Source organism: Mobula hypostoma, chromosome 3 (genome assembly GCF_963921235.1).
Source record: "Mobula hypostoma chromosome 3, sMobHyp1.1, whole genome shotgun sequence".
Lineage (NCBI taxonomy): Eukaryota > Metazoa > Chordata > Chondrichthyes > Myliobatiformes > Myliobatidae > Mobula > Mobula hypostoma.
The window spans coordinates 198845222-198857926 of NC_086099.1; positions in this window are offsets into that span (position 1 = coordinate 198845222).

The window sequence follows — 12705 nt, forward strand, 5'->3', positions numbered from 1 at the left end:
GACAAAAACATACTAGGATGTGAAACAGCTTCTTCCTGTTTCTGTAGGAGCTACAGGGAGATAGTCACCCCAAGGCTACAGAAGACAGATAAATAGGTGACATTCAGAAGAGGAAGGGAGAACCGCAGATAGTGGAGAGCAGCCATGTGGCCATCCCCATCAACAATAAGTACGCCATTTTGAGTGCTGTTTGGGGAGACGACCTACCTGGGGGAAGCAACAGTGGTCGTGCCTCTTTCTCTAAGTCTGGCCCTGTAGCTCAAAAGAGCATGACAGCAGTAACTAGGGACTTAGGCGATTCTGTGGACGCATAAAGGATACATGGATGGTAGTTTTCCTCCCAGGTGCCAGGGTCAGCGATGTTTCTGAATGCGTTCACAAAATCCTGAAAAGGGAGGTTGAGCAGCCAGAAGTCGTGGTACATATTGGTACCAACGACATAGAAAAAGGGAGGAGGTGCTGAAACAGACCACAGGGAATTAGTAAGGAAGCTGAGAAGCAGGGCCTCAAGTGTAGTAATCTTGGGATTGCTGCAGGTGCCATGCAACAGTGAGGATAGGAGTAGAATGAGGTGGTGGATAAATGCGTGGCTGAAGAATTAGAGCCACGAGCAGGGATTCAGATCTCTGGATCATTGGGACCTCTTCAGGGACAAGTGTGACCTGTACAAAAGAGATGAGTTGCACTTGAATCCAAGGGTACCAATGTCCTTATGGGCAGGTTTGCTAGAGCTGTTGGGAGTAGTTTAAACTAATATGGTAGGGGATGGGAACCAGTATGATAGAGCTGAGGTTTACAAGGTTTACTTGTAAACTAGCAGGTTTACAAGTAGATTATGTAATATGTAATATGAATGTAAGGAAGGACAAGCCAATGATTGGTTACAACAGCAGATAGAGCAAAGAGTTAAATTGTACCACAGAGGAAAAATTCATAAGTGTGAAGAATGCGGGACTGAAGGTGTTGTATTTAAATGCAGGTAGCATTCAGAATAAGGTGGACGAACTCGTGGTGCAATTAGAGATTCTTCAGTATGATGTTGTTGGCATCACTGAGTTGTAGCTTAAAGAAGGTCATAATTAGGGGTTTAACATCAAAGGATATACTTTGTATCAAATGGACAGGCAGGAAGGCATAGGTGATGGTGTGGCTCTATTGGTAAGAGATGGAATTACATCTTTAGAAAGAGGTGACATAGGGTCAGAGGATGTTGAATCTTTGTGGGTGGAATTAAGAAACTGCAAGGATGAAAAGATAATGGGAATCATGTACTGTATAGGCCTCCAAATAGTATCTCAGGTTGAGATAGCAAAGGGAGCTGGAAGAGGCATGTAATCACACAATTGTAATGGGGGACATCAATATACAAGGCGTTTCCGAAAATCAGTTTGCTGTCGGATTGCAAGATAGAGAATTTGTTGAATTCCTACAAGATGGCTTTTTTAGAGCAGCTTGTGCGCAAGCCTGTTAGGGGAAAGGCTATCTTAAATTGTGTGTTGTGTAATAATCCAGATATTATAAGTTAGCTTAACGTAATGGAACCCTTAGGAGGCAGTGATCAAAATATAATTGAATTCATACTGCAGTTTGAGAGGGAGAAGCACAAGTCACACGTATCAGTAATGCAATGGAATAAAGGGAATTACAGAGGGATGAGAGAGGAGCTTGCCCAGGTGGATTGGAGGGGGATACTGGTAGGGATGAAGGCAGAACAGAGGTAGCTGAAGTTTCTGGGAATAGATCACAAGGCGCAGGATAGATATGTCCCACGGAAGAAGAAGTGCTCAAACAGCAGGACTAGGCAACTGTGGCTGACAAGGGAAGTTGAAGACTGCACAAGAGCCAAGGAAAGGGAATATAAGGTAACATCTTGGACAATGTCTCTCATCCACTACATAATGTACTGGCTGGGCGCAGGAGTACATTCAGCCAGAGACTCATCCCACCGAGATGCAACACAGGGCGTCATAGGAAGTCATTCCTGCCTGTGGCCATCAAACTTTACAATTCCTCCTTGGAGGGTCAGACACCCTGAGCCAATAGGCTAGTCCTGGATTTATTTCATAATTTACTGGCATAATTTGCATATTACTATTTAACTATTTATGGTTTTATTACTATTTATTATTTATGGTGCAACTGTAACGAAAACCAATTTCCCCCGGGATCAATAAAGTATGACTACTACTACTACTACTACAAAAGTGAATGGGAAGTTGGATGATTGGGAAGCTTTTAAAATCCAGCAAAAGGCAATTAAAAAAGTGATAAGAAGGGAAAAGAAGAAATATGAGTGCAAACTAGCTGATAATATAAAGCAGGATACTAAAAGTTTTTTTCTGTAATACTTAAAAGTTTTTTAAGAATAAAAGGGAGGTGAAAGTTGATATTGGACCACTGAAAAATGATGCTGGTGAGGTAGTAATGGGGGGACAAAGAAATGACAGATGAACTTAATAAGTATTTTGCTTCAGTCTTTACTGTGGAAGACACTGGCTGTATGTCAGAGGCCCGTGACTGTCAGGGAGCAGGAGTGAGCGCCATTGCTATTACAAAGGAAAAAGTGTTAGGGAAACTGAAAGGACTTAAGGTGGATGTCATCTGCACCAGATGGACTACATCCCAGAATTCTGAGAGAAGTTGCTGAAGAGTTAACAGATATATTGGTCAGGATCTTTTAAGAATCCCTTGATTCTGGCATGGTCCCGGAGGACTGGAAGTTTGCAAATGTCACTCCACTCTTTAAGCAAGGAGGAAGACAAAAGAGAGGAAATTATAGGCAGTTAGCCTGACCTCAGTGGATGGGAAAGTGTTGGAGTCTATTATTAAGGATGAGGTTTCAGGGTACTTGGAGTTTAATGATAAAATAAGTCAAAGTCAAAGTCAGCATAGTTTCTGAAAAGGGAAATCTTGCCTGACAAATCTGTTAGAATTCTTTGAGGAAGTAGATGTCAAGCAGTAGATGTGACTTACTTAGATTTTCAGAAGGCATTTGATAAGGTGCCTGACATGAGGCTGCTTACAAGATAAAATCCTATGGTGTTACAGGAAAGATACTGGCATGGATAGAGGAATGGCTGACAGGCAGGAGGCAGTGACTGAGAATAAAGGAGGTCCTTTTCAGCTTGGCTAGTGGTGTTCCTCAGGGGTCAGTATTGGGACTGCTGCTTTTCATATTGTTTGTCAATAATTTAGAGAATGGAATTGATGGCTTTTTGGTAAAGTCCGTGCATGATACAAACATACATGGAGGGGTAGGTAGTGCTGAGGAAGCAATGCAATTGCAGCAAGACTCAGACAAATTGGAAAAAATGGGCAAAAAAGTAGCAGATGGAATACAGTGTTGGGAAATGTATGAAAATGAATTTTTGTAAAAGGAACAATAGTGCAGACTATTATCTAAATAGGGAGAAAATTTAAATATTAGAGGTGCAAAGGGGCTTAGGAGTCCTTGTGCAGGACTCCCAGAATGGTAACTCACAGGTTGAGTCTGTGGTAGAGGAGGCAAATGCAATGTTGGCATTTATTTCAAAGGAGAATAGAATATAAAAACATGAAGATAATGCTGAAGCTTTATAAGATGCTAGTCAGGCCGCACTTGGAGTATTATCAGAAAAGATGTGTTGTCATTGGAGAGAATCCCAGGGGATTCATGAGAATGATTCCAGGAATGAAGGGGTTAACATATGAGGAGCATTTGGCAGCTTTCGGCCTGTACTCACTGGAATTTAGAAGAATGCATGGGGATCTCATTGAAACCTACCAAATGTTGAAAGGACACAATAAGGTGGATGTGGAGAGGATGTTTCCTCTAGTGGGTGTATCCAGAACGAGAGGGCACAACCTCAAAATTGAGGGATGATCTTTTAGAACAGAAGCAAGGAGGATTTTTTTTTTAGCCAAAGAGTGGTGAATCTGTGGAATGCTCTGCCACAGACTGCGGTAGAAGCCAAGTCTACGGGTATATTCAAAGCGGAAGTTGATAGATTCCTGATTGGTCAGGGAATCAAGGGATAAAGTGAGAGGCAGGTGTATGGGATTGAATGGGTTCTGGGATCAGCCATGATGAAATGGCAGAGCGGACTCGATGGGCTGAATGGCTTAATTCTGCTCCTATGTCCCATAGTCCTAAGGTTTTCTCCAGACCATGAGTCCACTGAACTCCCTGCTACCATAGAGGTCTCATTGCACATGAAACACCAGTAAAGTAATACTGTTTATTTTTTACCTTGTGTCATAAATATTCCTTATTATTTGTTATAGAGTCATAGTCATAGAAAAATACAGCACAGAAACAGGTCCTTTGGCCCATCTAGTCCGTGACGAACTATTTAAACTGGCTATTCTCATCGACCTACACTGGGATAATAGCCCTCTATACGCTATCATGCATGTAGCTATCCAAACTTCTCATAAACATTTACGAGAGCTTGCATGCACCTCTTGCCCTGGCAGCATGTTCCTCAGTCTCACAACCCTCAGAGTGAAGAAGTTTCCCCTCATGATTCCCTTAAACTTTTCACCTTTCAGCCTTAACCCATGATCTCTAGTTGTAGTCCCACAGTGGAAAAAGCCTGCTTCATTTATCCAATGTATACCCCTCATAATTTTGCATACCTCTATCAAATCTCCCCTCAATCTTCTATGTTTCAAGAATAAAGTCCTAACTAATTCAATCGTTCCTTATAACTCAGGTCCTCTAGTCTGGCAATATCCTTGTAAATTGCCTCTGCACGCTTTCAACCTTATTTACATCTTTCCTGTATTTATTTAACAATAAATTCTTGATCAATTTGTGGCATTACTTTATGTGTTGCACACCTTTGGCTGGAGGAACATTATTTTGTTTGGCAGTATACATGTATATAGTTGAAAGGCAATAAATGTGAACTTGAAAAAAAATGTGAGTGTATGGATTGAGATGGTGTGCAGGGCGAGGAGAAGCAGTTCTACATTTAGCTTTGGGGAGTGAAGCCAGGAACATGGAGGAAAGGCACAAGAGACCGAATATCCTGAAATCTGGAGCAACAGACAATCTGCTGGAAGAAAGTAACGGGTTAAGTTCTATCAGTAGGAGGAAAGGGACTGTCGATGTTTCGGGGTGAAATCCTGCATAAAAGTTGAAAGTTCAACGTAAATGTTATTATCAAAGTACGTATACATCACCATATACAACTGTGAGATTCAATTTTTGTGAGCATACTCAAAAAATCTATAGAATAATAACTATGACAGAATCAGTGAAAGACCATTCAACTAGGGTGTTCAACCACAGTGCAGAAGACAACGAATTGTGCAAACACAAGAAAAAGGAGAACATGAGTTGATGAGTCCCTGAACATGAGTCCACCTGCCGGGGGAACATTTCAATGAGGGGCAAGTGAATGTGAGTGAAGGTACCCTCCACCCAGCTCAAGAGTTTGATGGTTGAGGGACAGCAACTGTTCCTGAACCTAGTGGTGTGACTCCTAAGGCCCCTGTAAGGAATGACTGATCCACTTGATGATCGAGGAAGAATATATTTTTGGTGGTGAACATAATTAATTATGGATTAAAAACATAAATAAAACAGAAGTTAAAGTTCTCATTTAGGCTGGAGGCATCTTTTTACACTAGGAAGTGAATCGACAAAAAAGGACACAGATAAAAGTGGATTGGAAAAGGGCATTTATGGTAAAGCATTCTCAAAGGAATGAGAGCTGGCAAGGGGATTTAAGAGTTTCGGGTAAACTTAGTTCCCCAAAGAAAAGGAGTAAAGGTTTCTAAATTAGAGCTCTCATTAGGAGGACGAAACACAGAGAGAGAAAAATAAAAAAAACAATGGGAAGCTTATGTCACATACCAGGAGACGAATGCAGCAGAGAGTCAAGGATAGTACGGAAAATACCGGGAAATTAGGAAAGTAGGAAGAGGTATGAAAATATACTTGGAAATCAAACCAAAAAAAAGCTCAAGGTTATTTCAAGGGGACATAAGGAGAAAAAGGATACCTGAGAGCACACCATATTAGGAACCAGCAAAATAACCTGTGTGAGGAGACAAAGGATATGAATGAGGTTCTAATGAACGCTTTCAGGTGTTTAGAGAAGTAAGAGATATAGTTTATAATATGATTAAGGAGCAAGGATTTGAAATATTGAAAGGAAGAAACAAAGCAAGGTGAGTATTGAGGCATAGAGAATGTTTCATAATAGATAATTGGCCAGGCCTGAATGGAGTACATCCAAGGAAACAAGGGAGAAAATATCTGACCATCATTTTCCAACCACACAGAGAAGGTGCCAAAAGATTGGAAGACTGCTGGTTTAATTGAGTTGTTTAAAGAGGGAAAGGGGAGTTAATTGGCTAGCTACACTCATTTCACTTGTGGAAAAATCTTTGCATGCAATTAGGAGAGAGAGAATAAAGGAGATTCCAGATAAACATATTTCCACAAAGAAAAGGAGTAAAGGTTTTGGAATTGGCACCTTCATTTAGAACTAATCATGGACATTCAGCATAGAGTTGTTAAGGAAAGCTCCTGTTTGTATGTTTTTGATGAAATGATAAGTGCTACTGATAGCAGTATGCTTCATGCAATTTTCACAGATTTGAGCCTGATATTTAAAATGTTCTCATATGTCCCATTTTGGGGCTGTGTGGTAGCGTAGCAGTCAGTATAATGTAATTATAACAGCCACCTGGGTTCAATTCTGCCACTATCTGTAAGGAGTTTGTACATTATTCCCATGACTGCATGGGTTTCCTCTGGGTGCTCTGGTTTCCTCCTAAATTCCCAAAACGTACAGGTGACGACTATAAATGAGCGACATGGGCTTGTTGGGTCAGAAGGGCCTGTATCTCAAAATAAAAATAAACAATTAATAGGATAAGTAAATGTCAGGCGGTAAAAGAAGTCCAGGTTCATGGTGAATACGGAGAATGAAACATTTTATCAATGTCTGCATGATCCAAAGGGGCAATGATTGATAAGAAAGCTGGTGACAATGCCAACACTGAGCACACATGAGATGAGCTGTACTCTTTGCCATATCAGCACACGGAACTGGACCAAACGGCCTACCCGGGCAGGTCCTCAGCAACTGTGCTGACCAGCTAGCAGAGGTTTTCACTGAAATCTACAACCTGTACCTTGTCCCTTGCTGTGGTCCCTGCATGCTTCAAAACCAATCACAAAGCAGTCAGCGGTAACATACCTCAATGACTATAGACAGGTTGCACTCACCCAATAGCCACCAAGTATCTGGACAGACCGGTTATGTCCCACTTTAAGAACACCATCCCCGCGAACTGGACCAACACTAGTTTTCTTAAAAGGCAAATAGATCAACCGAGGACATCATCTCCATCAGTCTCCTCATTGTACTGGAACACCTGGAAGATAAAGACATCCAAGGCAGAATGCTTTTTATTGACTACAGTTCTGCCTTCAACTCCAGGGACTGGATTAATTACAAATAACAATGTAACACCCTCCAGAGAGGAGGTGGAGAAACTGTCTGAATGGTGTGTTAACCATAAAACTTTCACTCGACATTGAAAAAAAACAAGGAAATAATTATCAACTTCAGGAAATCGAGAAGGTATGAACATGCTCCACTATTCATAAATGGTGGAATAGAGGGAAGTGTCTCTCAGCTTTAAGTACTTGGGAGTGAACATCACGGAGGATCTTCCCTGGACCACTAACACGTCCTTGGTAGTAGGGAAGTCTCAGCAGCACTTATACTATCTTAGGAGTTTAAAGAGAGCAAACCTGCCCCAAAAGCTGCTGGTAAGCTTTTAAGTGAGAGCATGACAGGATGGTACACAGGCTGTAACAAGAACTACCAAAAAGCAATTCAACGAGTGTTCAGGACTGCACAGAACATCACTGAGACACAACTACCAGAATTGGAAACCATCTACATCTCACGCCGTCAATCTCCTCTATATGGCAGGAGATACGAAAACATCTCTGCACAGACTTTGAGACTGAAAACAGCTTTTTGCCCAGGGTTGTCGTGTAACAGAGCAATGCCCCTCCCCTACCTACCCGTAGTCCTTAAACACGATGGACAATCACTTAGTGCAATACATGGGCATGTGCAATATTTCAGTTTAAATGGGGCAGCTACATTCCTTTGCTTTCAGAGCTCTTTTTTAAAAAAAATCTCAGCTTTAATTCTTGATGCTGTTTTATATTTAATCATTATATTTTATAACACAAACAATACTTGAATGGGGCAGCTACTGTTTCTTTTAATTTTAGAGTTGTTTGTTGTTTTTAATTCATTTTTAACTTAGATGTCATTCTAAATCACTCAGATGTTTCCTTTAAATTTAGCCATTGTGTTTTTAGTAATTGAATTACTCCTTACTGTTTTGCACTGAATGGAGCAGCACTGCAATCTCTCACCTCAGAAATAACACCAAAGCACTAACTAACTGGTGGGATCGCTCTGCTGCCAGGGAGGGGAGACTGCCTTTTGATCACTGGTGGAATCACTCTGCTGTCGGAGAGGGGAGACTGCCTTTAGATCACCCGGTGGGATCGCTCTGCTGCCGGAGAGGGGAGACTGCCTTTAGATCGCGTGGTGGGATCACTCTGCTGTCGGAGAGGAGAGACTGCCTTTAGATCTCCTGGTGGAATCACTCTGTTGCCAGAGAGGGGAGACTGCCTTTAGATCTCGTGGTGGGATCGCTCTGCTGCCGGAGAGGGGAGACTGCCTTTAGATCACCTGGTGGAATCGCTCTGCTGTCGGAGAGGGGAGACTGCCTTTAGATCTCGTGGTGGGATCGCTCTGCTGCTGGAGAGGGGAGACTGCCTTTAGATCACCTGGTGGAATCACTCTGCTGTCGGAGAGGGGAGACTGCCTTTAGATCACCTGGTGGAATCACTCTGCTGTCGGAGAGGGGAGACTGCCTTTAGATCTCCTGGTGGAATCACTCTGTTGCCAGAGAGGGGAGACTGCCTTTAGATCTCGTGGTGGGATCGCTCTGCTGCCGGAGAGGGGAGACTGCCTTTAGATCACCTGGTGGAATCACTCTGCTGCCGGAGAGGGGAGACTGCCTTTAGATCACCTGGTGAAATCGCTCTGCTGTCGGAGAGGGGAGACTGCCTTTAGATCTCGTGGTGGGATCGCTCTGCTGCAGGAGAGGGGAGACTGCCTTTAGATCACCTGGTGGAATCGCTCTGCTGTCGGAGAGGGGAGACTGCCTTTAGATCTCGTGGTGGGATCGCTCTGCTGCTGGAGAGGGGAGACTGCCTTTAGATCACCTGGTGGAATCACTCTGCTGTCGGAGAGGGGAGACTGCCTTTAGATCACCTGGTGGAATCACTCTGCTGTCGGAGAGGGGAGACTGCCTTTAGATAACCTGGTGGAATCACTCTGCTGTCGGAGAGGGGAGACTGCCTTTAGATCACCTGGTGGAATCACTCTGCTGTCGGAGAGGGGAGACTGCCTTTAGATCTCCTGGTGGAATCACTCTGCTGCCGGAGAGGGGAGACTGCCTTTAGATCACCTGGTGGAATCACTCTGTTGCCAGAGAGGGGAGACTGCCTTTAGATCTCGTGGTGGGATCGCTCTGCTGTCGGAGAGGGGAGACTGCCTTTAGATCTCGTGGTGGGATCGCTCTGCTGCAGGAGAGGGGAGACTGCCTTTAGATCACCTGGTGGAATCACTCTGCTGCCGGAGAAGGAAAGGCCTGCTGCTATGCCCAAAGAAAGTCACCCAGGTTTTCTGCATTTTGAATATGGATTATGGACTTTTTCAAGCTTATAGTTTTTTCATATTCTGTGTTTTTCATCCAAACTTTCTCATTTTTTTGTGTGCAGGGGAAGTGGATTTGAGGGTCGATGCGCCTGTTCCATTTTCATTCATTTTTTTGTGTGGGGGGGGGAGGGATTCGGGGGTTGATGATCACGCTGGCATTCTTTCCTTTCTTGGTTTTGTAGCCATCTGGAGTAGAGGAATTTCAGAGTTGTATATTTTGATAATAAATGAACACCAGGACCACCAGACTCAAAAATAAACATTTTCTTTCCACAAGCAGTAAGGCTGATCAACACTTCTGCCTACTACTGCACAACACTCCACCCACCATCAATACTTGATATCATTTCCTGTCAGTCACCTAATGTAAAAACACTTCTGTACCTAGCTTCACTTTATATATAATGTACATATAGAAACAATTTTATTTGTTTATATTTATTATGTTTTCTTTATTATTGTGTCCTTTATCTTAGTGTATTTTTTATATGCTGCATCAGATCTGGAGTAACAATTATTTTATTCTCCTTTACACTGGTGTGCTGGAAATGACAATAGTCCTTAAACAATCTTGAACAATCTAAATGAGAATCCTCAATAAATAGAGGGGGGAGATCAAAAAATGTGAAGGAAGTCTGGAAACTTGGAGTGTGTGTCCACAGCATCTTAAAGATAGTGACACAAGTATATGAATTAGTTTAAAATGTATTCTGGATGTTTCAGTTTATTCGCAAGGCATTGAATACATGACAAAGGGTGTTAGGCTAGAATTGTTAACAACAATGGATAAATCACACATAGACTATTATACAAAGTTCTGATTAGCAAATTACCAAAATAGTGTGACCATGCTGAGAAGAGTGTGGACCAGATTCCTAAGAATGCTGCTTGGAATCTTGCTGCATTAAGGAAGGATTAAACTAACAGGTACAGTGCAAACCAAGAGGAGACTTAATTAAATCATCTAATATCAAGAAAGGGCATAAGAAATAGGAGCAGAGCTAGGCACTTCAACCCATCAGGATCCTTCACCATTCAATAAGTTCAAAGCTGATCTTCAACACCCATTTTCTTGTGTATTTCAGCTTACTTGATTTATTAAGTCCCCTAAGATCCAGAAATTGGTCAACCATTGAATGAAGTCAAAGGACCACCATCTTCTGAGTGAGGACATTTCTCTTCATTTTAATCCTAAATGTTTTACACATTATTTTGAAATTTTGACACCTAAGTTCTAGGCAAAGAAACATGTAATTCATATTTATCTTCCTGAATCTCCAATGAATTCTGTGAATTTCAGTTCTAACTTTTCTGAACTTACAGAGATAAACTTTGTGGAAGCAGGCCATTTGGCCCTCTGCATCTACACTGATCAATGTTCCATGAAGTTGGAGTCTCCCAGCTCTTATATTCAATGTTCTGGCTAATAAAGCCAGCGCATTGAATACAGGTCACCTACAAGATCCTTTATATCTTCTTAATCAAGTTATCAACTGGCATTGACACAGTCAAGGACTTATATTCCAAGGTCCATTTGTTTTTCAATGCTTTCTAGGACCTTATTATTTATGGTGCATGTCCTAGCCTCATTATTACTTCCAGAATGCATCAGACCACATTTACGAGGAATAAATTCCATCTGCCATTTCTCAGCCTAATTGACTAATACATCAATATCACTCTGTAACCCAAGACTACCCTCCACACTGTCAATTACTCAACCAATCTTTGTTTCAATTACAATTTTACTGATCCTCAAAGAACTCCAAAGCATTACTCAACCCAAATTTCCCTTTCATAAACTCATGCTGCATCTGCCCAATCATATTTTAATTTTTTAACTGTCTTGGCATCACATATCTAATCATAGATTCCAGCATTTCATCAACTATTGAACTCAGGCTGAGAGGTCAGTCATTCTGTTTCTTCTCTCCCTCTTTTCTCAAATAGTGGGATCACATTTTCTACCTCCAGTCTGCAAGAACCAGCTCCAGAATATATAGAGTTTTAAGAGCTACGGTAACCAGAGGAACAACCTCTTTCAAAACTCTACAGTATAGACCATCTGATCATTAGGTTTGGGGTTTATTAGTTTTCAGGCTTATTCACTGCTCCAGTAGTAATTCTTTATCACTACTAACACATTTTACTTCTTTCTTTGCACTGAATAATTGCTTATTTAGTTTCCTGTGAAGACAGACATAAAGTATTTATTTAATTCTCTGCCATTTCCTTATCCGATGTTATAAATTCTCGTTTCTCTCTCTGCAGGGACTCACACTTACTCTTGCTCTTCTTTACCTTTATATGTACCAAAAAAAAACAAACTTTCATAGTCTGTTTTTATGTTTCTCTCTGGGTTGCTCTTGAATTCTATTTTCTCTTCCTTTATTAATTTACTGAACATCCTTTGCTGAATTCTAAAGCACTCCCGATAAGAAGTACTTGGATGAGCTGTGACCAGTGGGACTATGCATCTAATCCAGAAGGTGAATTTAGCTGGGTATCCCTTTACTATTGCCGCTTTTTTTTTTGGTAACTTGTTATCCTTTTCCTTAGATTTAGTACTAACTTTACCTTTCCTCTTTCATGTGGTCAGATCATAAGACCATAAATCATAAGATGTATGAACATAATTAAGTCAATTGGCCCACTGAGTATGCTCCGTCATTCTAACATAGATGGTTCATTATCCCTTACGACCCCATTCTCCTGCCTTCTCCACAAAATGTCTGATGCCTTTACTAATCAAGAACCTATCAAGTTTCCTCTTGTAAGTTTGTTCCTTAAGAAATGTATATTTACTGCAAAATTATGCTGTCATAGCCTATAATGTAATTTCCCAACCTTCCCCTGTCACCCATCCCCTTATACTTTTATAATTTCCTTTGCTTAGAGAACTTTTTCAGGATACGAGGAAGTATAGGTACAAAGTAATTGGTAGAAAGAT